The sequence below is a fragment of the Hyla sarda genome, chromosome 12 (genome assembly GCF_029499605.1).
Source record: "Hyla sarda isolate aHylSar1 chromosome 12, aHylSar1.hap1, whole genome shotgun sequence".
In the NCBI taxonomy this organism is placed as follows: Eukaryota; Metazoa; Chordata; class Amphibia; order Anura; family Hylidae; genus Hyla; species Hyla sarda.
Genome location: NC_079200.1, coordinates 6,377,793 through 6,403,859, shown reverse-complemented (window position 1 = coordinate 6,403,859; position 26,067 = coordinate 6,377,793). Strand labels below are relative to the sequence as shown.

Sequence of the window (26,067 nt, the reverse complement as noted above, 5' to 3'; positions counted from 1 at the left end):
CCTATGTTATTCACCTTTTCCGAGCATGTGTTGGCGGACTTGGCACGCCGCGGCCCCACCGGAGGGTCTGTGGGTAATCTATACAGAACTGTGCACATCCGACAAGTCACAATGTCGTCAATGTAAAAACGGAGCGTATAACGGATCCATTATGTGGAAATAAAATGGTAATTATTCCAAGGTAGAAATAAATTGTGACACTCACCATAAACCCTAACTTCTTCTTTGTTGCTTTACATACTTACATACATGCTGTGGGGGGGGGGGGACATAAGACATGTAGGGGTGTACAGCTGAATAGGAGGCAACAGCCGTTTCACATGTCTACTGCTTTATCAGGCCTCATGAGGGGTGTACAGCATAATAGGAGGTAACAGCTGTTTCACACGTCTAGGGTTTCATCAGGCCTTGAAATGGGTGTAAGGCTGAATAGGAGGCAACAGCTGTTTCACACATCTAATGCTTCATCAGGCCCCAGGCAATGAGGAAATAGATAGATATGAAATAGATAGATAGATATGAGATAGATAGATATGAGATATATAGATAGATATGAGATAGATAGATAGATATGAGATAGATATGAGATAGATAGATATGAGATAGATAGGAGATAGATAGATAGATAAATATGAGATAGATATGAGATAGATAGATATGAGATATGAATGCTAGATAGATAGATATGAGATAGATAGATGGATGGATAAATATGAGATAGATAAATATGAGATAGATAGATATGAGAGAGAGAGATATGATAGATAGATAGAAATGAGATAGATACATAGATAGATATGAGATAGATACATAGATAGATATGATAGATATGAGCTCTAGATAGATATGAGATAGATAGATAGATAAATAGATAGATAGATAGATAGATATGAGATAGATAGATAGATATAATAGATATGAGATAGATAGATATGAGATAGATAGAGAAGATAAATAGATATGCCCATGTAAAGCCTGTGTGCAGCACCTAAAACCTTCCCTTAGTGAACTGGTATCAATCACCTTTGCTCCTAGTAGGACCATGTGAGATGAAGCCATTAATTCCAAACTTCTGAGGGAAAAAAATATTTTCAAATCAACTGATGGCAGAAAGTTCTACAGATTTGTAAATTACTTCTATGCAAACAAATCTTAACCCTTCCAGTACTTATCAGCTGCTGTATGCTCCACAGGAAGTTGTGTAGTTCTTTTTCCAGTCTGACCACAGTGCTCTCTGCTGTCACCTCTGTCCATGTCAGGAACTGTCCGGAGCAGGAGAGGTTTGTTATGGGGATTTGCTCCTGTTCTGGACAGTTCCTAACATGGACAGAGGTGTCAGCAGAGAGCACTGTGGTCAGACTAGAAAAATAACTACACAACTTCCTGTGGAGAAGACAGCAGCGGATAAGTACTGGAAGGGTTAAGATTTGTTTACATTGAAGTAATTTACATTTCTGTAGAACTTTCTGCCACCAGTTGATTTTGTTCTCTCCTCAAATACAGCAAATCTGTAAAGTATTTCTACAATCCCCATCATTCTCATTAGTAGCGGGAGTGACGAGATAATAATGCAGAGGGGCGGCTTCATTTAGTGCCGCGTTCCTGCTGTCCCGGGGGGAGACATCTGTACGGTATATTATTTATCACAGACCGGTGTGTACAGGGACATAGGCAGCCTGTATTCTGCAGACAAAGCAACGACCCAAATCTGTCAATCTGCTGCTTTATCATTATATCAACCAGCGTTTTCAAACCAGGGTGCCTCCAGCTGTTGCAAAACTACAACTCCCAGCCAACGGCTGTCCGGGCATGCTGGGAGTTGTAGTTTTGCAATAGCTGGAGGCACCCTGGTTGGGAAACACTGTTTTAAGGTAATGCTTCATTGCCAGCACTGTAGTCTATAGAGGTGAAATGGTAACAAATTCTAAGGTTTTTACAATTATTTAAAGGGCGACTCCGAAAAAAAAAAATCAAACCTACTGGTGCCAGAATATTATACAGATTTGTGCATTATGTCTATTTAAAAATCCTAAGCCTTCCACTACTTATCAGCTGCTGTATGTCCTGGATGAAGTCTTGTAGTTCTTCCAGTACTTATGAGCTGCTGTATGACCTGGAGGAAGTCTTGTAGTCTTTTCAGGACTTAGCTGCTGTATGCCCTGTAGGAAATCACGTAATCTTTCCAAGACTTGTCAGCTGCTGTATGTCCTGGAGAAAGTCCTGTAATTCTTCCAGTACTTATCAGCTGCTGTATGACCTGGAGGAAGCCATGTAGTTCTTCCAGTACTTATGAGCTGCTGTATGCCCTGAAGGAAATCACGTAATCTTTCCAAGACGTATCAGCTGCTGTATGTCCTGGAGAAAGTCCTGTAGTTCTTCCAGTACTTATAAGCTGCTGTATGTCCTGCAGGAAGTCATGTAGTCTTTTCAGGACGTATCAGCTGCTTTATGTCCTGGAGGAGTCATGTAGTCTTTTCAGAACTATACTGCTGCTGTATGCTCCACAGGAAGTTGTGTAGTTCTTTCCAGTCTGACCACAGTGCTCTCTGCTGACACCTCTGTCTGTATCAGGAACTGTCCAGAGCAGGAGAGGTTTGCTATGGGGATTTCCTCCTACTCTGGACAGTTCCTGACATGGACAGAGGTGGCAGCAGAGAGCACTGTGGTCAGACTGGAAAGAACTATACAACTTCCTCTGTAGTATACAGCAACTGATAAGTACTGGAAGGGTTAAGATTTTTAAATGGAAGCAATTTACAAATCTATATAACTTTCTTGCAGTACCCCTTTAACTTTTCAGTCCCCAAATGCAATTAGTCATCATTTTCGTCATACAGCAACAAATAGAGTGCATGCAAAAGCCGAGGGGGTGGATAGCTATATCTAGCTCCCTGCCAATAGTTAAAGGGGTTATCCGGGAATAGAAAAACAGAGATCATTTATTTCTAAAAGCTGCTCCCTGTCTGTCTCCAGGTTGGGAGCGGTTCTGCAGCTCAGGTCCATTGAAGTGAATGGAGCCAAGTTGTAATACCACACCCGACCTGGGGACAGAGGGGAGCTGTTTCTGAAAGAAATTTGCTCTGTTTTTCTGTTCCTGGAAAACCCCTTTAACCGATGCAGTCAAAGTCATGAATCTGCCAGAACAATGCAAATCTGTTTATAGTTATTTGATTTATTTATTTCTGTTTAGAAGCAAGTCTGACTTTGGTAAAAAAAAATATACAGTGACCCCCCCCCCCCGACCTACGATGGCCCCGACATACGATCATTTCAACATACGATGCTTTTGTATGTCGGGGCCATCGCATAAACGGCTATCCTCCAGCGCAGACTGCTTCAGCTACCCCCGGATAGCCGTTTACGGTGCCCCGTGTGGTCCGCTGACGATCACTTACCTGTCCTCGGGGCTCCGGCGCGTCCTCTTCGGGATCCCCTGCATCGGCGGTGCTCTCCATCGTCGTCATCACGTCACTGCGCACGCCGTCCCGTCATCCAATAGGAGCGGCGTGCGTAGCGACGTGATGGCGGCGACAGAGAGCGCGGATGCCGGGGAAGCAGAGGCCTTGCCGGAGCGTCGGGGACGCGGCAACAGCGCTGGACGCCGACATCCAGGGTCCGGAGCGGCGGGGACAGGTGAGTATAACCTCTAGAGATGTAAATTCGATTCGTCACGAACTTCTCGGCTCGGCAGTGGATGACTTTTCCTGCGTAAATTAGTTCAGCTTTCAGGTGCTCCCGTGGGCTGGAAAAGGTGGATACAGTCCTAGAAAAGAGTCTCCTAGGAATGTATCCACCTTTTCCAGCCCACGGGAGCACCTGAAATATGAACTCATTTATGCAGGAAAAGTCATCAACTGCCGAGCCAAGAAGTTCGTGACGAATCGAATTTACTGTAAGTTCTCTCATCTCTAATAACCTCCAATACCAGTGGTCTTCAACCTGCGGACCTCCAGATGTTGCAAAACTACAACTCCCAGCATGCCCGGACAGCCAACGGCTGTCCGGGCATGCTGGGAGTTGTAGTTTGGCAACATCTGGAGGTCCGCAGGTTGTAGACCACTGTCCTATACTTTACATTGCACGGATCCCTCAACATACGATGGTTTCAACAAACGATGGTCCATTTGGGACGGATTACCATCCTATGTTGAGGGACCACTGTATATATATATATATTTGTTATATGTAAGACCACACGGGCTTCAGGATATTATGCAACGCTCTAAATATCGCCGCAACCACTGCAGCTCCCCCCACATCATGATTGAAGAACAACGTGGCGTCTCCCAACCTTCGCCATCGATACACCGGTCACAGTGTAATGGACATTTTTCCTAAATTCTTCTGTAATGTGAACGTGCGCCTTCGTTGTATTCGTGCATTAAATGTTTTTTGTTTTTTTTTAAATGCGCGTCCGGCGCTCACATGCCCACAGACACGGCAATGCAGCCCAGTCTGGCGGGCAGGGAGCACATAGTGGGATTGTGTCCTGATTAATCATGCACAGACAGCACAAGCGGCTCCTCCTCCTCGCTCCCCCTCCCTTCTCATCTGAAGCTCAACATTATACAGCTCCAGCTATTTAATAAGGCATCAACAGGACCGGACCATGATTAGACGGAGCGGGAGGGAAGGAAAAAGACCAAAAAAATAAAATAAATAAAAAAACGCTCTTTGCGTAATTCCTCCTCATTGACTAAAGCAGCAATATAAGTGTTCACCAAATAAACACCGCCCTATAGTGTTATTAAAGCTGCCGTATACAACCATAATCACCAGTGCTTGAGATGCCCCGCCACCCCCCACCCCCTACTTGAGTGCAATGGTTTGATCCAGTGGGTAGTATGCAGCCTCCAGTCCCTTGATGCTGTTACTTTGTATCCAGCCTGATACAGCAGCTGATACATTGTATCTCAGCATCTGCCCTTTTCCACACTTCCTCCTACCTTCCTTCTATTAACTCTTCTTCTTCTTCTTGTGACCTTTTTACCTCTGACATTTTCTTGCTTGGTGAGTACTTTTCGCCTTTTTTTTATACATTCTTTATTTTTCTTTTCCTTTTTTCTTTTTGTATTTTTTATTGTTTTTTTAAATTTATTTTTGGGTTTCTTTTTTTTTTTTTTTTTTTCTTTTTTTTTTTTTCTTTTTCTTTTTTTCCAGATAAAAACAAAACAAAACCAATTTTGCTGTGTTCTATATTCTATTGAATGTCACCTCTTTTAGGCTTTCAGAATTTTTTGGGTTGTTTATTCCTTCTAGGAAAAAAAAAATAATGGTCAAGGAATTTTTGTCTGCAAAAAGAAAATAATTAGAATTTTGGGCTCATTGCTTCCTTTTTTTTATTTATTTTTAAATATTCTTATTTTAAATCTTTCTGTTGAATTTCTTTAATTTTTTTTTATACTGCCATCTTGTTTCTTTTCTTTTTCCTTTTTCTTTTTCCTTTAAATTTTTTTTCCTTTTTTTTTTATTTATTTATTTTTTTTCTTTAAAGATTTTTAATCTTGTTTGAAGGAAATGGGAATTCTAAAATGTTTTTGGAATGTATTGGTGTGGATACATGTGGCTTATCGATGTGACTATATTTTTATTTTTTATTATTCTTTACGACCCGTTTTAGATTTTATCTCGATATTTTACGAACCCCCCCCTGGTGACTTACAGACCTGCTTTGCTTTGCTCTTCTGTTTATGGCCTCCTTTTTTTTTTTTTTTTTTTCCAAAAATTCTAAAGGGTTAAGTCCGACGCCTTTTCTGGAATAGGTATTCTAAGTTGCTCATTTCGTTGGAGTTAATTGTAATAAATGATACGAGAAACCGATAACGCCTTTGTATGGAGTTTTTGCAAACGTGAGATTTTAGAGGCTATTGTGGATTTATGTCTGTATTTATTTTTTATTTATTTTATCTGTTTTGGTTATTTTATATTTTGCATTTAATTATTTTTTATTCTTTTTTTGTTTAGTCTGTGTTGTTGCTATATCTGTGGATGGATTTTTGACACTTTTTAAGGGGTTTCATCCAGAAATATGTCAAACTAATTGCATTGCCTTATGGGATAAGAGGAAATCCCGAAAATAATCCTTCCTGTGTGTAATTCCGTGGTATCGTAGGCGTTGTGTAGAAATGCCTCTTATTGAATTATCGCTGCCCTGTGCCTTGTTAGTAATGGATGAAGCCTCTATAGATCTGTATTATTCAGTGGAGCGGATACATTGTGTGTGTGATGGAGTTTAGTCAGTGATGAGATCTGACTATTTCATCCTATGTAAAGTGCTGGATAGGTTTTCCGCTCTTGCTGGGTCCATCCTGGTGAGGAGGTCGTTGGGTTTATGTTCTGGGATGATGGAGAAAAGGGAAGAAATGAGGATTGGAGAAGGTCTCCTTGGACATTGTGCAACTGTGATTTCCACATGGCTATATATATATATATATATATCTCTGAGGTCTCCATATTGAAGACTGCAGGTCCCAGATTGTAGACCAGTGGTCTCCACTGAGGAGGACCTCCAGATGTTGCAAGCTTTACCTTTCAGACAGTAGACCAGATGTCTCCAAACTGAGGCCCTCCAGCTGTTGCAAAAACTCTGACTGTAGACTATTGGTCTTCAAACCGAGGACCTCACAAAACAACAACTCCCAGACTATAGACCAGGGGTCTCCAAACTGTGGGTCTCCAGCTGTTGCAAAAAACTCCCTGACTGTAGACAAGTGGTCTTCAAAGAACCTCCTAGACCAATGTTTCCTAACCAGGGTGCCTCCAGCTGTTGTAGAACTACAACACCCAGCATGCCTGGACAGCCTTTGGCGGTCCGGGCATGCTGGGAGTTGTAGTTCTGCAACAGCTCCAGGCACCCTGGTTGGGAAAAAAAACTGTCCTAGACTGTTGCCCAGTGGTCTCCAAACTGAGGAGGACCTCCAGATGTTGCAAGCTTTACCTTCCAGACAGTAGACCAGATTTTTCTAAACCGAGGCCCTCCAGCTGTTGCAAAAACTCCCTGACTGTAGACCATTGGCCTTCAAACCGAGGACCTCCCAAAACAAGAACTGACAGACTATAGACCAGTGGTCTCCAAACTGTGGACCTCCAGCTGTTGCAAACAACTCCCTGACTGTAGGCAAGTGATCTCCAAACTGAGAACCCTCTTAGACCAATGTTTCCCAACCAGGGTGCCTCCAGAACTACAACACCCAGCATGCCCGGACAGCCTTTGGCTGGACTATGGAAAGTGACATATTTTACTATATCTTTTTTTATATTTTTGTAGAAATACTAAATATCTGTGTTTATTATATATTGTAAGTGTATGTTTAAGTAAATCTATTTCTTTTCCTCGGCACAAGGGCCCAGTGCAACGAGACTAAGTTACATTAATTGACATTTTATATAATTTTAATAAAATTGTATCCTATATTTGAAGCACGATCCAGAGATTTATTTATATTATTTTTTCATCCATGTATCAGGCAACTGGTGCTAGTCTTGAGGGGTTGGTTATTGTTTGAAAATATAATTTACAAATCTATATACCGTATTTTTCGCCCTATAGGACGCATCGGCATATAAGACACACCCAATTTTAAAGGTGCAAAATCTAGGAAAAAAAAAGATTCTGAACCCAACTAGAGATGAGCGAACTTACAGTAAATTCGATTCATCACGAACTTCTCGGCTCGGCAGTTGATGACTTAGCCTGCATAAATTAGTTCAGCCTTCAGGTGTTCCGGTGGGCTGGAAAAGGTGGATACAGTCCTAGGAAAGAGTCTCCTAGGACTGTATCCACCTTTTCCAGCCCATGGAAGCACCTGAAAGCTGAATTAATTTATGCAGGATAAGTCATCAACTGCCGAGCCGAGAAGTTTGTGACGAAACGAATTTACTGTAAGTTCGCTCATCTCTAAACCCAACAGTGATCTTCAACCTGCGGACCTCCAGATGTTGCAAAACTACCACTCCCAGCATGCCCGGACAGCTGTTGGCTGTCCGGGCATGCTGGGAGTGGTAGTTTTGCAACATCTGGAGGTCCGCAGGTTGAAGACGACTGGTATAGGAGGTAATACTCACCTGTCCCCGCCACTCCGGACCCATCACTGCTGCCCTGGATGTCGCTCCATCGCTGCCGCGCGCGTCCCCGTGGTGTCCCCGATGCTCCGGACGTCTTCTTACCCGGGATCCTCGCTTTCCGTCGCCGTCATCACATACGCCGCTCCTATTGGATGACGGGACGGCGTGCGCAACGACGTGATGACATCGAAGGAGAGCACCGGCCATACAGGGGATCCCGGCACGGAGCAGACACCGAGGAGGAAGGTAAGGTCCCTCCCGGTGTCCTGTAAGCTGTTCAGGACGCCGCGATTTCACCGCGGCGGTCCCGAACAGCCCGAGTGAGCAGCCGGGTTAGTGTCACTTTCCCTTCAGACGCGGCGGTCAGCTTTGATCGCCGCGTCTGAAGGGTTAATACAGGGCATCACCCCGATTGGTGATGTCCTGTATTAGCCACGGGTCCTTGCAGTTGATGGCCGCAGGGACCGCCGCGATAGGGGTATATTCGCCGTATAAGACGCACCAACTTTTCCCCCCCAGTTTTGGGAAGAAAAAGTGCGTCTTATACGGTACCTTTGTGGCACCAGTTGATAAAAAATAAATAAAAATAAAAAGTTGTTTTCCAATGGAGTACCCCTTTAACATTGACGACAGTATGGCCGCCCCCGGATGGATGCGTCCTATAATCTCGTCGTGATCACCGGTCATCATCTTAGTTGTGAGAATCCCTGTGATCATATACATAGCTGGGAAATGTCAGCACAGACCGGAGGAATTAGTCATACGGAGAAAAGACCCCGGAGGATTGTTCTAGGAACTGACTAGTTCATCTTTACGAGACCTGCTGGGTATTGGGACCGATACTGCACCGGCTTCTTCTTGTATATTAAGGCATTAGGAGCCCATTACATCGGATACACGTGTACGTAATACAACTACAAGGGTGTGTTCTCTAGAAGATAGAAGACCGAAAACGATTCCATAGAGGACGAGGCAAGAAGGACGGCTCACGCCCCCTCCCATAGACTTACATTGAGGGGGCAGGGCGTGATGTCAGAAGGGGGCAGGGCTATGATGTCACGGGCTCCCAGCGACGGCTCTAGCGTTCGGAACATTTTCTTCCAAACGCTGAGCAGCGGAGTACTCTTTTAACCCTTGTGCCCTGATCTGGAGAAAGAGAGCTGCTCATTCTTTTCAAGGAAAAAACACATATAAACATATAATCAGAGTCAAACAAGCCAAGTCGGTAACGGAGAGAGAGAGTTACAGTACAAAACCAGAAAGCAATAGAGGAGTCAGAGAACAAGCAGAGAAAACCTAGAGATACACAGGAGGATAGAGCAACAACCAGAGTCAGGGAGCAAGGAAGAGTCCTTTAAAGGGGTTATTTGGCAAAAGAGCAGCACCCACATTCTATCCAATCTTTGTTTGAGGAACTGGGGACATAATGCCATGCCCCCTTTTGATGTCACTCCCCTCCCCCTCCATTCATGTCTATGCCCCCCCCCGCCCCCCCCCCCCCCCCCCCCCGCAATCAGACATCTTATGGCCTATCCTTTGGCCGGATCACCCCTTTGACTCAGGCAAGTGGCTAGTTGTCCACTCCTTCTGATCGTCATGGCAAGAGTGATGTCACAAGTGGACAGGAGGGGCTGGAACTGTTTTAAAGGGGTACTCCACTGGAAAACATAATTTTTTTTTTTTTTTTTTTTTTTTATTAACTAGTGCCAGAAAGTTAAACAGATTTGTAAATTACTTCTATTTTTTTTTAAACTAATCCTTCCACTACTTATCAGCTGCTGTATGTTTCACAGGAAGTTCCTTTCTTTTTGAATTTCCTTTCTGTCTCACCCCAGTGCTCTCTGCTGACACCTCTGTCCATGTCAGGAACTGTCCAGAGCAGGAAAGGTTTGCTATGGGGATTTGCTACTACTCTGGACAGTTCAGCAGAACAGGTGTCAGCAGAGAGCACTGTGGTCAGACACAAAGGAAATTCAAAAAGAAAAGAACTTCCTGTGGAGCATCCAGCAGCTGATAAGTACTGGAAGGATTAAGATTTTTTATATAGAAGTCCTTTACACATCTGTTTAACTTTCTGGCACCAGTTGATGTTTTCCAGTGGAGTACCCATTTTAAGTGGTAGAAAGAGACTTTAGGGGTACGTTCACATGTGTACGTTGCTGCAGATTTACTGCAGATTTTTGATTGGAAAGTAAATAATAAACTCTGCATCAGAAAGTCGGCAGCAAAATCTGCACATGTGAACTTACCCCAACAGTGAATATGTGATAAATGGCTATTGGGGAAACTCCTTTAGGTGATTGTGATAAAAAAATTTTATTTTTTTTATTATTATTTTCTGCCACCCCATTACATACGCTTTCTTATTCTGTCTCCATTCACATGACTCCGGTGATGCCGCCATACTTACCGGCATCACTACTGCAGTATGAACCGGGACAACCATTAAAGTGCACCTGTCTACATTTTATATAATGTAGATAATAACAGTATATGTATATTTGTAATATACATTGATTAAAAAATGTGTATATTTTTGGGTGAAAAAATGTTGTCCCTGCAGCTATTGTCTGAGGAGTCCGAATACAGGAAGTGAGGGCGGGACAAGCAGGGCCCTGTGCAGACTCCTGGCTTGTCAATCATCCTCATGTATGAGCCTGGGGCATGTTATAGAGCCTCAGTGCACACTGTCCTGCTTGTCCTCAGTGTACAGAGCCCCGCTTGTCCTCAGTGTACAGAGCCCCGCTTGTCCTCAGTGTACAGAGCCCCGCTTGTCCTCAGTGTACAGAGCCCCGCTTGTCCTCAGTGTACAGAGCCCCGCTTGTCCTCAGTGTACAGAGCCCCGCTTGTCCTCAGTGTATAGAGCCCCGCTTGTCCTCAGTGTACAGAGCCCCGCTTGTCCTCAGTGTACAGAGCCCCGCTTGTCCTCGGTCTACAGGGCCCCGCCTGTCCTCGGTCTACAGGGCCCCGCCTGTCCTCGGTCTACACGGCCCTGCCTGTCCTCGGTCTACACGGCCCCGCCTGTCCTTGGTCTACAGGGCCCCGCCTGTCCTCGGTCTACAGGGCCCCGCCTGTCCTCGGTCTACAGGGCCCCTGCTTGTCCTCGGTCTACAGGGCCCCTCTTGTCCATCGGTGTACAGGGCCCCGTTGGTCCTGGGTGTACAGGGCCCCGTTGGTCCTGGGTGTACAGGGCCCCGTTGGTCCTGGGTGTACAGGGCCCCGCTTGTCCTGGGTGTACAGGGCCCCGCTTGTCCTGGGTGTACAGGGCCCCGCTTGTCCTGGGTGCACAGGGCCCCGCTTGTCCTGGGTGCACAGGGCCCCGCTTGTCCTGGGTGCACAGGGCCCCGCTTGTCATCGGTGTACAGGGCCCCGCTGATCATCGGTGTACAGGGCCCCGATTGTCCTCGGTGCACAGGGCCCCCGCTTATCATCGGTGTACAGAGCCCCGCTTGTCCTCGGTGTACAGGGCCCCGCTTGTCATTGGTGTACAGGGCCCCGCTGATCATCGGTGTACAGGGCCCCGCTTGTCCTCGGTGCACAGGGCCCCCGCTTATCATCGGTGTACAGAGCCCCGCTTGTCCTCGGTGCACAGGGCCCCCGCTTATCATCGGTGTACAGAGCCCCGCTTGTCCTCGGTGTACAGGGCCCCGCTGATCATCGGTGTACAGGGCCCCGCTTGTCCTCGGTGCACAGGGCCCCCGCTTATCATCGGTGTACAGAGCCCCGCTTGTCCTCGGTGTACAGGGCCCCGCTTGTCCTCGGTGTACAGGGCCCCTGCTTATCATCGGTGTACAGGGCCCCGCTTGTCCTCGGTGTACAGAGCCCCGCTTGTCCACCCTCACTTCCTGTATTTGGACTCCTCATAGAGACAAACAGACAATAGCTGCAGGGACATAAATATACATAATTTTTAACCAATGTATATTACAGATATACATCTAATGGTATTATCTACATTATATAAAAAGTTTTTGTTGATGACAGGTACACCTTAAATGTAAATGGTGAGGACTGGATTTTGTTGTATTTTTTTGGTGACCTTTTGCCCCTTCCGATAATTAGTGGTTAATGAAGAGTAAACCAGACACCCAGCAGGGACAGGCGAGCGCCATGTGCGGAGTCGTCAGCCCCGTCGCCCTCTCCTGCCCACAACAGATGTCTCTCCCTGACATGTAAATAATGGAGGGATGGCCGCCGAGTGATATCTCGTGATGGTTTCTATTGGAGTGGAAGCAGATCCGCACGTGGTGCATCATGGTAAATTTACCGGACCTGTTATATTGTACCGGATAATGAAGTGGAGGCGGCTGAGTGATCCTCTGCTGGTAACTGATAAACTCTAAAATGAATTGATTCCCATGGGGTGAAATGTAACAATCGGGACCCATTCACACGACAGAATTTTTGCCTGGTGCAGCAGCTCTCATTGGCTATAATGGGATCCTGCTGGACTATGCACTTTGCCGAATTTTAATTCCGGACTCTGACGAAAGATTAAACATGTTTATTTTTTAAGCAGAATACTGCACAGAACTGCACTGCTGTCATTGGAAATGGCGCATGTTAGCGGGGTCATGGCGCCGAATACGACATCAGTCTGCCCAGAGCCCCCAATCGTCTTACCCAATCTACCGGTGTCCTTCTATACTTTAGAGTAGTGTTTCCCACACAGGGTGCCTACAGCTGGGCAAAACTACAACTCCCAACATGCCCAGACAGCTAAAGGCTTGTCTGCCTCCTCCAGAGGATCCACACTTTCCTGAAAGGTAAATCAAGATTTCCCTCTCATCCCTTAGTGTAGCCACCCAGCTGTTGTAAAACTACAACTCACAGCATGCCTAGACAGCGTAAGGCTTGTCTACCTCCTCCAGAGGACCCACACTGTCCCTGAAAGGTCATTTAAGTCTTCCCTTTAATCTGAGCAGCCTTTGGCTGTCCAGGCATGCTGGGAGTTGTAGTTTTGCACAGCTGGAGGCACCCTGGTTGGAAAACACTAACATAAATTGTCAGACCACATCTGAGGAAGGATCATCCAGGAGAATTACTTCCCAACAGACGGCAGATATGGAACCGGTATGCTTATTGGACAATCATGACGTGTTTCATTGCGCTCAGGCACCTTCATCAGGCATAACAGGTGTCTAAAATGATATATATAAGCAGGAGAATACAGCAGCATACTGCTAGCACAAAGATACAGATGAAACATGAAATGCTATATTGTTACATTGAAAAATGAAAAATTTAGGAGCTTCGCTCACCATTTGGCCAAATAGTTTGGACCATCCCCAGTGACCTCATTGGGACGACCCTACACTGTGAATGGGCCTCTGAGCAGTCAGGCTTGTAAGGTCTGAGACATCCAGCACCTTATAAGATGGGTGGGTGCAGGAGCCAACATGGAGGTAGCCAGTCCCCCCCCCCCCCCCCCCCCATATGTATAACACAAACAAGGATAAGTTGGCAGCACATACTGATACCAAACCATTGCATGGATATATATATGGCATTATATTTTTTTTAGATATATAATCTAAAAATAATACATTTTATTTAAAAAATATAATGCCGTGTGTGTGTGTGTGTGTGTGTGTGTGTATATATATATATATATATATATATATATACAATAGAAGGCAACTGCAGCACACCAACTTAAAGTGCAAGGAAGTGATTTATTCCAGAAAATACAGGCAACGTTTCTGTGGCCTCACACCACCATTTTCAAGCGAAAATGGTGGTGTGAGGCCACAGAAACGTTGCCTGTATTTTCTGGAATAAATCACTTCCTTGCACTTTAAGTTGGTGTGCTGCAGTTGCCTTCTATTGTACCTACAAGTTTTGGATCCAGGACCGGGATCCCTGAGACCGCTTGCACCCATTTACTTTTTTTCTACTCTGACCTGGGAGTGCTGCTCCACAAATCTCTCATATATATATATATATATATATAGTGTAATTTTAATTATTTTTTATATAATATAGAGGTATGTATTTGGTAAATACTGTTTATAATTACTAATAATTTTTATAACAGGTCCCCATCTATAATGATGGATTCATTGTATCGTATACAGTGGGGGTAGGTGTATTTCTATACACAGTTGTTTCGTTTTAAATTATTTTTATTGAGAATTATCCACATTTGTTGTACACATATAAAAATTTATATCAGCACAAATATTTCACATTATGACTTCTATGGTGTATAAGAAGGTTGTTATATATTATAAATCACATGATTTTATCTTTCTTGGTTAGATGATGATAACATTTTTTGGATTATTATTATTTATAAAGGTATTCTCATTGGGGATTTTTTTGCTTCTGTTTTTATGTTTTATATTTTTGACCAGTGTGTATGTGTGTATATATGTTAGTTAAAGGGGTACTCCGCCCCTAGACATCTTATCGACTATCTAAAGTATAGGGGATGAGATGCCTGATATCGGGGGTCCAGCCACTGGAGACCCCCGCGATCCCCCTGCTGCACCCAGCGTTCTGAACATTATGCTCAGAACGCTGGGTTCGGGTGGCTGTGGTCGTGATGTCATGCAGAGATGTCTGATCATGAAAAGACTGGGGTACAATTAAAATGTAACTTTTATTCCGGAGTATTAGGATAAAACACATATACACCCCAACCAACTACAACACTACAAACAGTGATAGATAAAATGGAGCAAGAGCACAAGCCTTACTATTTAGACAGGTAAGCTAGTCACAGCCTCTCCTGTCCATTCAGCACCTGTTGCACCAACCTGACCTCTGTCCCAAATATAATATCTCAGGGACAGATGATATGAGATGAGATGTCCCACCACTGCCACACCCCCTCCCATAGACATGAATGGAGGAGGAGCGGCCTGACATCACAAGGGGGCGTGGCATATCATCATAACCATTGTCGCCCAAACCCAGCGTTCTTAACATAATGTTCAGCAAATAAATCACAATGTTCAGAACGCCAGGGGACGTCACAGAGATCTCGGGGTCCCAGTGGCTGGACCCCGCTATGAGACATCTTATCCCCTATCCTTTGTCTAGGGGCAGAGTATGCACCTTTTATTCTCTGCTGTATATTACATCCTCTGTGCTATACCTGTTATGCCTGATGAAGCTGCCTGAGCAAAGTGAAATGCGTTGTATAATGGTCGAATAAACATACCCGTTCCTTTCACCTGGTGGTTGTGTCCAGCGCCGTTCCCTTTCTGCTGTATAGTTTGGGGCAGGAAGGCTGCAGTTCACATGGATACCACTACCTATACACGCCAATACCATCCTTGTGTATGGGTTACACAACCCATTTTGCCCATTTCACCACTTCCCCCCCATCTTTCAGAACATCTGAGGAAGAGAAGCACCTCGAAACGCGTTCTGTTTTTAGCAATGTTTCTAGAGTTGCTGGTTGTTTTGGATTACGTTGGTCCGTGACATATATCTGGATCTCCTACACAGATATTGTAGAGTGGGACTTGGGTTTTATGTGACCCCCACACATCCTATATCACCTTGATGGACCATAAAGACCTACAGCATTTCCTTCCACGTGTAGATCAGGAATCTAACAGAAGAAATTGCCCTGACGCTTCCTCCATCCTTGATCTATGTAGCTGCCGCCTTGGATCCTGCATAATATCCTCCCTTAGTGTGTTGTCTCTGTCCTTGCGGAAAAGGTTTTTTGCTTTTCTCATTTTTCGATTTGTCAGATTCTTGTTACATCTGTTGGTGTCTTGGAAACTGAGGAGCTGAGCGAGCGAACGACATCAATAATATTCAGGGGAATAACCAATATCTGTCTTTACCCAACAGTTTACTAGTGTATCTATGGATGAGTTGTGCAAAGCTATTCATAGTTATATTAGTTCTACTTCCCAATTAACTTAGACCCAATTTACAAAATATATATACAATACAATCTGCAGGTATCATGTTATAGAGCAGGAGGAGCTGAGCAGATGATATATACAATACAGTAAAATCTGCAGGTATCATGTTATAGAGCAGGAGGAGCTGAGCAGATCATATATACAATACAGTACAATCTGCAGGTATCATGTTATAGAGCAGGAGGAGCTGAGCAGATGATATATACAATACAGTACAATCTGCAGGTATCATGTTATAGAGCAGGAGGAGCTGAGCAGATGATATATACAATACAGTACAATCTGCAAGTATCATGTTATAGAGCAGGAGGAGCTGAGCAGATGATATATATACAATACAGTACAATCTGCAGGTATATTGTTATAGAGCAGGAGTAGCTGAGCAGATAATATATACAATACAGTACAATATGCAGGTATCATGTTATGGAGCAGGAGGAGCTGAGCAGATGATATATTCAATACAGTACAATCTGCAGGTATCATGTTATAGAGCAGGAGGAGCTGAGCAGATGATATATACAGTACAGAACAATCTGCAGGTAACATGTTATAGAGCAGGAGGAGCTGAGCAGATGATATATACAATACAGTACAATCTGCAAGTATCATGCTATAGAGCAGGAGGAGCTGTGCAGATGATATATACAATACAGTACAATCTGCAGGTATCATGTTATAGAGCAGGAGGAGCTGAGCAGATGATATATATACAATACAGTACAATCTGCAGGTAACATGTTATAGAGCAGGAGGAGCCGAGCAGATGATATATACAATACAGTACAATCTGCAGGTATGTTATAGAGCAGGAGGAGCTGAGCAGATGATATATACAATACAGTACAATCTGCAGGTATCATGTCATAGAGCAGGAGGAGCTGAGCAGATGATATATACAATACAGTACAATCTGCAGGTATCATGTCATAGAGCAGGAGGAGCTGAGCAGATGATATATACAATACAGTACAATCTGCAGGTATCATGTTATAGAGCAGGAGGAGCTGAGCAGATTATATATATATATACAATACAGTACAATCTGCAGGTATTATGTTATAGAGCAGGAGGAGCTGAGCAGATGATATATACAATACAGTACAATCTGCAGGTATTATGTTATAGAGCAGGAGGAGCTGAGCAGATTATATATATACAATACAGTACAATCTGCAGGTATCATGTTATAGAGCAGGAGGAGCTGAGCAGATGATATATACAATACAGTACAATCTGCAGGTATCATGTTATAGAGCAGGAGGAGCTGAGCAGATGATATATACAATACAGTACAATCTGCAGGTATCATGTTATAGAGCAGAAGGAGCTGAGCAGATCATATATACAATACAGTACAATCTGTAGGTATCATGTTATAGAGCAGGAGGAGCTGAGCAGATGATATATACAATACAGTAAAATCTGCAGGTATCATGTTATAGAGCAGGAGGAGCTGAGCAGATCATATATACAATACAGTACAATCTGCAGGTATCATGTTATAGAGCAGGAGGAGCTGAGCAGATGATATATACAATACAGTACAATCTGCAGGTATCATGTTATAGAGCAGGAGGAGCTGAGCAGATCATATATACAATACAGTACAATCTGCAAGTATCATGTTATAGAGCAGGAGGAGCTGAGCAGATGATATATATACAATACAGTACAATCTGCAGGTATATTGTTATAGAGCAGGAGTAGCTGAGCAGATAATACATACAATACAGTACAATCTGCAGGTATCATGTTATAGAGCAGGAGGAGCTGAGCAGATGATATATACAGTACAGAACAATCTGCAGGTAACATGTTATAGAGCAGGAGGAGCTGAGCAGATGATATATACAATACAGTACAATCTGCAAGTATCATGCTATAGAGCAGGAGGAGCTGTGCAGATGATATATACAATACAGTACAATCTGCAGGTATCATGTTATAGAGCAGAAGGAGCTGAGCAGATCATATATACAATACAGTACAATCTGCAGGTATCATGTTATAGAGCAGGAGGAGCTGAGCAGATGATATATATACAATACAGTACAATCTGCAGGTAACATGTTATAGAGCAGGAGGAGCCGAGCAGATGATATATACAATACAGTACAATCTGCAGGTATGTTATAGAGCAGGAGGAGCTGAGCAGATGATATATACAATACAGTACAATCTGCAGGTATCATGTCATAGAGCAGGAGGAGCTGAGCAGATGATATATACAATACAGTACAATCTGCAGGTATCATGTCATAGAGCAGGAGGAGCTGAGCAGATGATATATACAATACAGTACAATCTGCAGGTATCATGTTATAGAGCAGGAGGAGCTGAGCAGATTATATATATATATATATATATACAATACAGTACAATCTGCAGGTAACATGTTATAGAGCAGGAGGAGCTGAGCAGATGATATATACAATACAGTACAATCTGCAGGTATTATGTTATAGAGCAGGAGGAGCTGAGCAGATTATATATATACAATACAGTACAATCTGCAGGTATCATGTCATAGAGCAGGAGGAGCTGAGCAGATGATATATACAATACAGTACAATCTGCAGGTAACATGTTATAGAGCAGGAGGAGCTGAGCAGATGATATACAATACAGTAGAATCTGCAGGTATCATGTTATAGAGCAGGAGGAGCCGAGCAGATGATATATATACAATACAGTACAATCTGCAGGTAACATGTTATAGAGCAGGAGGAGCTGAGCAGATTATATATACAATACAGTACAATATGCAGGTAACATGTTATAGAGCAGGAGGAGTTGTAGGTTTTGATACATTTGTACTATTCATTTACTCACTTTTGATTCCTCGGTACGGCAGAGGTTTTGTTACAGATTTACCCATATGTCAGTAGATTTGTTACAATGTGTTAAGTACGTCTCAGACTCTTGTGTAGTTCACCTTCTGCTGCCGTTCTGTCACCGTATTGCGGTGAGTGTTTGGTGTCTGTCACCGTATTTTCAAATTATACTGACAATATGTTTATATGGCGCCCGAAATCTGGTTTTACAGTGAAGAAAATTTTACCTTTTAGTTATCAGTGATGTGAGATGATGACGGCTGCACTTCACTCCCTGACAGATTTCTAAACAGAACCTTAAAATAAACTACACTGCTCAAAATAATAAAGGGAACCCTTTCCTCTTTACATAGTTGAATGTGACAACAAAATTACCAAAAATTATCAATGGAAATCATCAACCCATGGAGGTCTGGATATGGAGTCACTCAAAATCACAGAGGAAAACCCCACTACAGGCTGATCCAACTTTATGTAATGTCCTTAATACAAGTCCCAATGAGGCTCAGTAGTGTGTGTGGCCTCCACGTGCCCGTATGACCTCCCTACAACGCCTGGGCATGCTCCTGATGAGGTGGGGGATGGTCTCCTGAGGGATGTCCTCCCAGACCTGGACTAAAGCATCCGCCAACTCCTGGACAGTCTGTGGTGGATGGAGCGAGACGTCCCAGATGGGCTCAATCGGATTCAGGGGAACGGGCGGCCAGTCCATAGCATCAATGCCTTCCTCTTGTAGGAACTGCTGACACACTCCAGCCACATGAGGTCTAGCATTGTCTTGTATTAGGAGGAACCCAGGGCCAACCGCACCAGCATATGGTCTCACAAGGGGTCTGAGGATCTCATCTCGGTACCTAATGGCAGTCAGGCTACCTCTGGCAAGCACATGGAGGGCTGTGTGGCCCCCAAAGAAATGCCACCCCACACCATTACTGACCCACCGCCAAACCGGTCATGCTGGAGGATGTTGCAGGCAACAGAACGTTCTCCACGGCGTCTCCAGACTCTGTCACATGTGCTCAGTGTGAACCTGCTTTCATCTGTGAAGAGCACACGGCATCAGTGGAGAATTTGCCAATCTTTGTGTTCTCTGCCAAACGTCCTGCACGGTGTTGGGCTATAAGCACAACCCCCACCTGTGAATGTCAGGCCCTCATACCACCCTCATGGAGTCTGTTTCTGACCGTTTGAGTGGAAACATGCACATTTGTGGCCTGCTGGAGGTCATTTTGCAGGGCTCTGGCAGTGCTCCTCCTGCTCCTCCTTGCACAAAGGCGGAGGTAGCGGTCCTGCTGCTGGGTTGTTGCCTCCTCCACGTCTCCTGATGTACTGGCCTGTCTCCTGGTAGCGCCTCCATGCTCTGGACACTACGCTGACAGACGCAGCAAACCTTCTTGCCACAGCTCGCATTGATGTGCCATCCTGGATGAGCTGCACTACCTGAGCCACTTGTGTGGGTTGTAGACTCCGTCTCATGCTACCACTAGAGTGAAAGCACCGCCAGCATTCAAAAGTGACCAAAACATCAGCCAGGAAGCATAGGAACTGAGAAGTGGTCTGTGGTCACCACCTGCAGAACCACTCCTTTATTGGGGGTGTCTTGCTAATTGCCTATAATTTCCACGTGTTGTCTGTTCCATGTGAAATTGGTTGTCAATCAGTGTTCTTCCTGAGTGGACAGTGGGATCTCAAACAAGTGTCAGTGACTTGGAGATACATTGTGTTGTTTATGTGTTCCCTTTATTTTTTTGAGCAGTGTATAATCAGTATGCAGCTGGCTCTTTAGCTCCTCCTAGTGGAGGCTCCAGGCAGCAGAAATTTTATTAGTTTAAGAAAACTGGAGCTACCACCAGCATAAAGAAATTTTAGCGTGATGGATTTACTTTTATCCTGAAACTATTTTACAGCACAAATTTTCAGATTGGGATGTGTTACTGGAGTAAATTAACTCTCTGCATGGATTGACAGGTTTAAATCAGGACAAGTGCAAGGATTTTGCCACCCTAGGCGAAAGCAAATTTTCCCGGCAATCGGCTCTGCCCTTTGACACGCACCACATTACACTGTAACAAACCTCCTCCTCATGTAATCTCCTTACTACTGGGGTGACACACTGTAACAAACCTCCTCCTCATGTAATCTCCTTACTACTGGGGTGACACACTGTAACAAACCTCCTCCTCGTGTAATCTCCTTACTACTGGGGTGACACACTGTAATAAACCCCCTCCTCATGTAATCTCCTTAGTACTGGGGTGACACACTGTAACAAACCTCCTCCTCATGTAATTTTACTTACTACTGGGGTGACACACTGTAACAAACCTCCTCCTCATGTAATCTCCTTACTACTGGGGTGACACACTGTAACAAACCTCCTCCTCGTGTAATCTCCTTACTACTGGGGTGACACACTGTAACAAACCCCCTCCTCATGTAATCTCCTTACTACTGGGGTGACACACTGTAACAAACCTCCTCCTCATGTAATCTCCTTGCTAATGGGGTGACACACTGTAACAAATCCCCTCCTCATGTAGTCTCCTTGCTAATGGGGTGACACACTGTAACAAATCCCCTCCTCATGTAATCTCCTTACTACTGGGGTGACACACTGTAACAAACCCCCTCCTCATGTAATCTCCTTACTACTGGGGTGACACACTGTAACAAACCTCCGCATATAATCTCCTTACTACTGGGTTGACACACTGTAACAAACCTCCTCCTCATGTAATCTCCTTACTACTGGGGTGACACACTGTAACAAACCTCCTCCCCATGAAATCTCCTTACTTCTGGGGTCACACCGGCACTGGGAGCTCATGACATCATATCCCTGCCCCTCTTGTTGTCACGCTCCGCCCCCTCAATGCGACACTATGGGAGGGGCATGACATCATGAAGGGGCGGGACTATAACGTCACGAGCTCCCGGCGCCGGCTCCAGCGTTCGAAACAGTTTGTTCCAATCTCTGAGCAGCGGAGTACCCCTTTAAGGGTTAATCTTGCGCACTGGTAATGAGTGTTGCAAAAAAAGTCGCAGAAACCACCAAAAAGGCGCAATTCTACACCATCCCAGACTTAGCGTCACTTTTTGGTGTATGTGAAGAGTGAAATTTTAGAAAATGTGTATCCTCAACAAAACGTATCAAATGCCCTGCGACCGTTTAATAAATTTGGCGGAGTCACGCAAAAAAACACGCAAAAATAAAGGACTAAAAAATGAACTACATCACCCTATATTCCTACTCTAGGTCCCTCACTAGATGCCTTATAAAGAGACGGATCCTTTTAGCCCTTCTGTTACCGACACGGGGCCGTCTAATTTCATCTCTGACAGTCTCCTCTTCAGAGGTTGTCACTCTTTCTATTTGGCGCAGTCATCCTGGATGTCCCTGCTTTGTTCTGTCCTGTCAGTCCCGTCTTCCCGGAGCGCGGTGAATCACGGGCGGCTTATTATATTTGACAGTGATTAGATACTTGGTGCTCGGGAGAAGTATCGGCAGGGACCGGGTCACTCGGGTCTGAAGTCTCTGTGACCTTGAGTTTGTTTGCCGATCCTCGACGTAATGGATGTTCTTAACCCTCGGTCCTATATGAATCCTAAATAAACCTTCAAATCGGGAGGAACTAAGGATCTACCGAGTCTCAAGTAACTTTATTATATACAAGTCATCATTTACATCTTTCCCAAGACAACTTTATGGCGCTACTGTCATTTCGTAAAACCTTTTAGCGTGTTGTCCGGACTAAAGTTAAAGGGGTACTCCACTGCTAGACCTTTGGATAGGGGATAGGATGTCTGTTTGTTGAGGTCCCTTCGTTGGGACGCCCAAAAACGTCCGGCGATCTGAACAAGCAGCGGGTACCGGCAGCAGTGGTCGTGACATCACGCCATGCCCCCACCATTCATATCTATGGGAGGGGGCGTGACGTCCGTCACGCCCCCTCCCATACACATGAATGGAGGGGGTGTGGCGCGATGTCACGAGGGGGCGCCACTGCCGCCGGAACCCGACCTTTGTTCAGAGCGCTGGGTGCTGCATGGAGATCGCGAATTTCGAATATGGCCCCTGCTGCTCATCACTACTGTTAGACATCTTATCCCCTATCCAAAAAATAGGGGATAAGATGTCTGATCGCGGGGGTCCGGCTGCTGGGACTCCCGCGATCAGACATCTTATCCCCTATTCTTTGGATAGGGGATAAGATGTCTAACAGTAGTGATGAGCAGCAGGGGCCATATTCGAAATTTGGAATATTCCACGATTATATTGATTAATATTTGTCCTATGTTTGAGAAATTCGCATATTCGCCATGTTAATTTTTGTTTTTCCCTTGCAAAAATTTGTAATGAAATTTAAATGTATAATTTCTTTCCCCTAAAAGAAGGGAGGGATCAGTGTCCAGTGTGGGAGTGCCGATATTCGCATACAAATTTGCATTAAAAGGATGAATAGTCGTCATTACGAATATATAGCACTATATTCTAAATATTCTCGAAATCACGAAGTGCCGATATTCGCGGTAAAAATTAGCATTTCGAATATTCGCGCTCATCACTATCTAACAGCCTAACAGCAGAGTAACCCTTTAAGATTGCACCAGATCTCAGTCCTGACACCCACTGCAGTTATAAGTCATAGCTGACCACACAAAGGGCGCCCCCAATCCAGTTCATATACTCCTGACTACCCGGAGACCACCTAATCCAATTCGTGTACTCCATTATGGTCTGTTGACCACCCAATGGCTAACCGACTCATGCAGTCCATTTGGAGACTATAACGGAGCTGGATGTGGATCCTCTAACCTGCATGGCTGATGACTCGGACCGTATCGGGGAGCGGAGTCTAAGGTGCCGCTGGTCTTCACCAGAGCCCCTCGCCGCTTCACTGGGGGCCTCACTGTCTGCTCCATCACTGTCAGTTCACTAGTGCTGGGCGTAACCTCACTCTACCTTTTCACCGCGCCTGGTGAACTGATGGTGATGGTGCACACTCGGTGATTCACTAAAGCACCTGCTGATGCCAGAAAGCTCATTGCGCATGCGCAGGATTGCAGCGGCGCTGAAAGAGCCCTCTCTGTCAATCAAACTAAGGGGAGGGCAGGCTAGGAAGGCTGGGAGAAATGTTACATCATGGGGCACCTGATGACATTGGCCTTTCCTCCTTGTCACTTCCTTGCATGAAAGATTTGATCAGCAGAAGAACGAGCGCTTGCGTGTTCCTCAGCTAGTCGCCTAACCTATTACATAGGGAGACATCGGCATATTTAGATACATATACACATGGCATGGAACCAGGGGCCAAATCCTGGGGAAAAAAATGTGAGACTCGCCCAAGATTTCCACTCAAGGGCTGGTCCTGCAGGACCCCTGCTAATGGGAACTGTGTTCCTGCTGTGGAAAAAAAAAAGTGCAGGAACTCAGTTCCCACGCAATCCTGCAGGACTTAGGCCCTGCATGGAACCTGTCATCACTTTCATGCTGCCTGATCCAAGAGTCATTGGGGCGGTTCCCGGGTGGCTTCTCCCCGCCCCTCCAGCCTTGATTGATAGATCTACCCTATACCCAAAATGTTTACAAAACAATCAATAAATTCTGGTGGGGAGAAGCTAGCAGAGATGGCCCCAATGATTTGTGGTTCGGGCAGTATGAAAGTGAGGACAGGTCCCCTTTAAACAAAGCTCACATAACCCAATGTTACCATCAGCATCTATGACGGCAATTAAAAAAAACATAACTTCCCATTCTGCGGCCATTATCTTAATATGGATTTCAGATCAATCCTGCACCCGACGTCTTAATAGATACTTTACTTTCAATTAATTTAATAGGCGTTAGGATGGGATAATGCTTCTCAATAAGAACCCATTTTCGCTTTGCCCCATGAACCACCTCTGCATCTAATACCAATCCATCATGTGAGGCGCCATTGTTTGCATTGCCAACCTTATTACCAGATGAAGAATGGGTCAGGAACGGCATCGTCCTTGTAGAATAATGAAAAAAAAATAATACATATAGACGTAACCCGCTCCGGTATAGAAAATGGTGAAGGCCCAGGATCTGTCACCAGACATAGTCCTTCAAAAGGAACTTAAAGGAACACTCCACCAACTGATACTTTGGGCCACATCTCAGGAGGTGAAGCCTACACAAAATCACCTAAAACAGAAAATGCATCACCCCCTTTCAGGCCGAGACTAGGGATGACATCTGTCTATCTCTGCTGACTGTAATGGGGTTTACCAATTATATTCACCAATTTGGGGTTCAGAGGGCCATACGAAGCTTCTGCTCAAACACTTGGTCAGGTCCATGGTATAATGTGATGGAGAGACTGCCTACCATAGGTAGGCAGTCTCTCCATCACATTATACCATGGTCCTGGCCAAGTGTTTGAACAGAAGCTTCCCACTGCCCTCTGGACCCCAAATTGGTGAATATAATTGGTAAACCCCATTTAAGTCGGCAGGGATAGACATGTTGCCAGTTCAGCTGCACAGGGGCCCTAGGATATGGATATGGACAACACCATTACCACCCTAGACCACCAGGGATTCTATTATCCACCACTTTACTGTCATAGCCCACTAGGGATGTTACCATTAATCTGTCCACCACTTTAGAGTACCATGGTAACCATTAAAGGGGTACTCCGGAGGGGGGGGGGGGGAATGTTTTCAAATCCACTGGTGCCAGAAAGTTATACAGATTTGTAAATTACTTCTATATAAAAATCTTAATCCTTCCACAGGAAGTTGTGCAGTTCTTTCCAGTCTGACCACAGTGCTCTCTGCTGACACCTCTGTCCATGTCAGGTACTGTTCAGAGCAGGATCTAATCCCCATAGCAAATCTCTCCTGCTCTGGACAGTTCCTGATACGGACAGAGGTGTCAGCAGAGAGCACTGTGGTCGGACTGGAAAGAACTACACAACTTCCTGTGGAGCATACAGCAGCTGATAACTGCTGGAAGGATTAAGATTTTTATATAGAAGTCATTTACAAATCTGTTTAACTTTCTGGCACCAGTTGGTTTGAAATGTTTTTCCTCCGAAGTACCCCTTTAACCTCCTTTACCACTACAGACCGCTGGGGTTGGTGTCAATAACCCTCTTGCTACCCTATAATACCTTGGGTATTTGCTTGGTAATGGCGGGCCGTTCTCATAGAGTGGCGCAATGTCAACCATTATTTTCAGGAATAATTTTGTCACTGTTCCCAGCGGTCCCAGTGTTTGGACCTACAATGAAGGGGAATGCGAGAAG

At 44.7% G+C, this 26,067-nt stretch overlaps 1 protein-coding gene across 3 annotated transcripts in view; it reads left to right on the top strand.

Annotated features, from left to right (window-relative positions):
• The first annotated feature begins 4,865 nt into the window (after positions 1-4,865).
• The window catches only part of RALY (RALY heterogeneous nuclear ribonucleoprotein), a 201,088-nt gene continuing 179,886 nt past the window's right edge, over positions 4,866-26,067 (top strand). For all 3 annotated transcript variants that reach the window (XM_056547935.1, XM_056547934.1, XM_056547932.1), the window contains exon 1: positions 4,866-5,010. The gene's annotated coding sequence lies outside the window, so the exon portion shown is untranslated. The remainder of the gene's footprint in view (positions 5,011-26,067) is intronic.